At 44.2% G+C, this 4,555-nt stretch overlaps 1 pseudogene; it reads left to right on the forward strand.

The window, feature by feature from the left end:
* Positions 1–1,317: 1,317 nt before the first annotated feature.
* Positions 1,318–3,644, forward strand: LOC144095513 (uncharacterized; annotated as a pseudogene).
* The last annotated feature ends 911 nt before the right edge of the window (positions 3,645–4,555 follow it).

A 4,555-nucleotide genomic window follows, 5' to 3' on the forward strand; every position in this document is an offset into this window, starting at 1 on the left:
GCAAGCGTAGCAGGGGGTGGCCGGCAGAAAGTTATATGAGCGAATTGTATTAAGAAATCGGATGGGATAGGATGGTCGCTGCTGGCATAGGAAAGAGTGAATTGGATAGATATGGCCGAGGATTTTTTTTTTCATTTATTTAGCCTAGAGGCCGATGTGAGCACTTCATAGGGGGAGAACATCACGCAAGAGAGACAATGAACAAAATACAACAGTAACATTGCACCACTTAAAAGCATGCTGGGATGCGTCACAACAAACGGTTTAAGCAGTCAACAATAAATTAATTATGAATATTCTAGAAATGGAAATGCAAGCAAGCAATAGAGCCTACTCAAAAGCTTGCGAAAAACCAAAAACAACCGCTAAGAAACCAAACAAACTCGTAAATAGATTTATCTTGCTCACCTACTCTTTCAGACTAGATATCTTACTACTGAAATAAGCTTATTGCACTCAACAGCGTTAACTATAGAATGGGAGAGGGCATTTCATTTCTTTATCGTCAGGTGTAAAAACTGAAAGCTCACTGCGTACGTTCACGCAAATCGAGTTTCGATTTATTTATTGTGGTCAGGTCGATGAAATGTACGTATCGCTGGCCTAATTAGCAGTAGGAAGTAAGGTGTCGGGTTAAAGTATAATTTAAAAAAAAAGGCAAGACGTGATACCTTACGTCCGCTTTGAAACGTTGGGCCGCTGAATTCAGAAACCAGCCTCGACTCAGCGCTTTCCCTCGACTCCGTGTAAAGGAGGCAACGGGCACTCCTCCGCTAAAAGAAACATCGCGTTTCACGAAGCGTACTCGGCGTTTCCTCCACGGGGGACCTCCTTGAAAAACCCTCCTCCACTCGAGATTTTGCGCGGCCCGCAAATCGGCGTCTGGATGCGGAAGTATGAAGCAATTTCCTACACATAAACACCGTGCAGCAGCGAAATAATAATGTACGTCATCGGTTTGCACGACTTTTTGTAGTAAATGGGCATTTTAACTCGGAAAAATGCATCCCTGTTCGCGTTTCGCCAAGAGTGTCTCAGCGCGCCAACTGAAGCCGGTCAGCGAGTCAAGCGAAGCAGTTCGCCCTTGCGTTTTCAACCCGCTGTGTCGTTGTTGGTGGTTCACATTTTGGTGTGCTGCATATTCGGCAAGGTTAATTTTTTTTTCTTTTCAGCTAATAGCGAAGTGTTTGCTGTGAGACCAATCTTTTCTCAATGAGCAGCCCACAGGACAATTCGAGCGAGTCTGCCGGTGACGGGACTTCAAGATTCATTTACAGTCCGGAAGAGAGAGGAGTGTTTTAGGACTCATAAGAAAATATGAACATATTATTAAGCAAGAGAACTAATAATGCTTCTCTAGGCGCCAAAGCTAAGGCTTGGCGAAAATTGTGCGCAGAATATAACAGTCAACCAAATATTTGGCCGCAAACTGTCAAACAATTGAAGAAGAGATGGGACAATGAAAAAGCACGTTGGAAGAAGAAGAAATAGTAGGACAACCGCGATCTGTACGCAGCAGGTGAATATGACGTATATTGCTGCGTAACAGTGCAACAGCAAGCAAAACTGCAGTTTTTTAAGCTTCTGTTGATGACGCGTTGGCACTGTAAATATTCTATCAGTTTTTCAGCAGGTGCAGCATTCACATTCCCGCGACTGTGCGAATGTTCATGGACGACTGATATGGTTAATGTGTAAACTGCTTACGTAGGAAACGTAAGGAAAAATCAGTCGCAAGATTCTTTATTTGTGTGCTGGCTGCCATGTGACCAAAAACACGGACTCGCATTAGAACACCTCAATCAGGAAGGGAAAGTAAAGCGTGAATGCAGCAGCTGTAAGAGAAAAAAACATGCAGGTAGTGTGAGCCCCACGTGCGAATTAAATTAGGAACTTGCCTTTTCCAATTACAGCTTAATAGACAAGTGGTATTTCACGTGGCAATGACAGCGCATTCGGTGATGTACTGTTGTGCACTTTCTTCGCCTGTGCACTTGCTGTTTCACAGGTGCTGTCACTGACGACAATTCCTGTTATTTTCTTTATAACCTTGTTAGCTGACGAACTTAATTTGCGTTCAGAAATTAATTTTTCACTTGATGCCTTTGCAAATCGAATCAGCACCTGATATGCAGTTTTTGCATTATGATATGAGTGGTTCGTTTAGGAAGTCGTTAAGGCTCATTAGGAAAGAGTAACTGTTGGCTCCTGGAAATGTCATTGCTCTGTTTCATAAGCCCATTCCATGTATATGTGCAAACGGTTCTGCCCACATGGGACGTGTGACCTTCTTGCAGGTGGTGGGCCCCAAAGTAGCCGGTCAATGAGCCCTCGCTTGCTTAATTAGGGGCCATAGCTTCACACATGGAAACACGGCTGCAAAACCCATACGACATCGAAGCGGTTTCTCAGCCGATGCTGTCCATGCAACCGGCTGCCATGTTAGAAGCAATGGTGCAAATTACCACGACTACTGAACTGATGACCCTGGTAAATATGTTTTGAGGTTCTCAGCCATTATGTATTCTTTACAAGAGCGAGGTGACGGGCTAGTTGCTATTGCATGGTGAAGGAACAGCGCTAAGTACAGGACAGAAGAAAAAAATGGAAGCACAAACACGTGTTTTACGGGACAGAAGACAAACATGGAAGCACAAACACGTAAAAACACGCGTTTGTGCTTCCATGCTTGTCTTCTGTCCCGTACTTAGCACTGGTCCTTCACCAAAATGTATTAATTTGGGCAGCTAGGAAATGCATATGCTTGAAACGCATTATCAGGTTGGTAACTGCGCAGAGCTACCATGCTTCAAAACGTTTACTGGCACAAAAAATCACATGCTGTGAGGACGGAGCATTGTGATGCATGAATAAACCAAGAACCCATGATAACCTTCCGTTTGCTATGTCTGAGCGTGCTTCTCTGTTTTTTTAGAATATTTCTAATAACACATATTTTTGCACTACTTACCATCTTAAAGATTTTAATTCTATTGTCAAGAGTTCTGTTACAATCGTACTTGCACCTTACTTCTACTGTCATATTAAGTGCATACTTTTTCTTTCTGCCTGTCTGTGAGCAGCACCTAGTGTTTGCCCCTATTAAGTGCTCATATCTATGTGCTTTCCACGTTGTATACCATTAAAGTAGAATTTGCACCTGTTTTCACGCAAGTAGTTATTCTACACTCACAGTATTATTCTGCACCCTTCTTCAGCTTTACCATCCCCGGAACAAGCACCTGCAGAATTAACTGCAGCTCCTGCTGCCGTGCAGGCCAGCCTGCCTACGCCTGCCTTCATCGCAGCTGAACACAGATTCCTTGCCACCAAGAGCATCATCACCATGCGCTCCAGCAGCGTCGGTGTTGCATCCTGATGCATCGAAGCAAAGTGCAGCAGCAGCACAAAAAGGAGGGCGTATAGTTGCATTGCAGCGCATGCTTAGTCCAGAGGTGGAGCAGCGAGTTATTGCGTTCCAAGCAGAAGGAAAACGCAAGAACAAGGAGCACCGCCTTCAGATACGTATCCTGCGCCAGGCAATGGTGCACCAAAGGATGTGTCAAAAAGTAGAAAGGAATATTGTTGGTGTAAAGCTTGAAATGGAGAGGCGAAAATTGGAATCAATGGATGCACAGCGGTAGGAATAAGCTGTAAGCACATGGTCTTGCATCTTTATGCTATTAAAGAGACGTCAACGGGACAACACAACAAAGTGTTGCGTAGTGTCCTGTTTTGTGTTGCACTCACTCCTGTCTGTTTCTTCATTAGCGCAAAGATGCTAGGCTATGCAAAGAACCAGATGGCACTTTTTGAAACGCTGTTACTGCAGTCGTATGCCGTTCGCGCAGTGCCAGCGCATGCGTATGATTTTTCAGTAAGTTTGCCATCAGAGGTCTCGTTGAGTGACAGGAAATCAAATACAACGAGACCTCTCTTGCAAACTTAGAGAAAAATGATACGCATGCTCTGACACTGCACGAAATGCATATGATTCCATATGATTGCTCCATCATGAAATAATCAAGCGCACAACCTGGACACATTTCTTATTGTGTAAATAGTTTGTATATTACTTCTCTCTCTATCTCCTCTTCCGTCCCCTCACCTCTTTCATTTCATTTCTCTATTCTGCCTGCTATCCTTTATTTCCGCTGCCCCAGCTCAGGTGCTTCAGTATCTATGGCAGATGCCGGGGCTAGCAAAAATCCTTTTTTCTTTTTTATTATTACTTTAATAAAACCACTTACTTCTACTAGGAATAAACTGTAAGCACATCGCCTTGCATATTTGTGGTATCAAAGACACGTCAACGGGACAACACAAGACACTGATGCGTAGTGTCCTGTGTTCTTTCAAACTCACTCCTGTTTATGCTTGCTTGATGGGGGTTTAGCGTCCCAAAGCGACTCAGGCTATGAGAGACGCTGTATTGAAGGGCTCCAGAAATTTCAACTACCTGGAGTTCTTTAACGTGCACTGACATCGCAGATTACACGGGCCTCCAGAAATTCGACTGCCGCGGCCATCGAACCCGCGTCATTCGGGCCAGCAG

Source organism: Amblyomma americanum, chromosome 6, assembly GCF_052857255.1.
Source record: "Amblyomma americanum isolate KBUSLIRL-KWMA chromosome 6, ASM5285725v1, whole genome shotgun sequence".
NCBI lineage: Eukaryota > Metazoa > Arthropoda > Arachnida > Ixodida > Ixodidae > Amblyomma > Amblyomma americanum.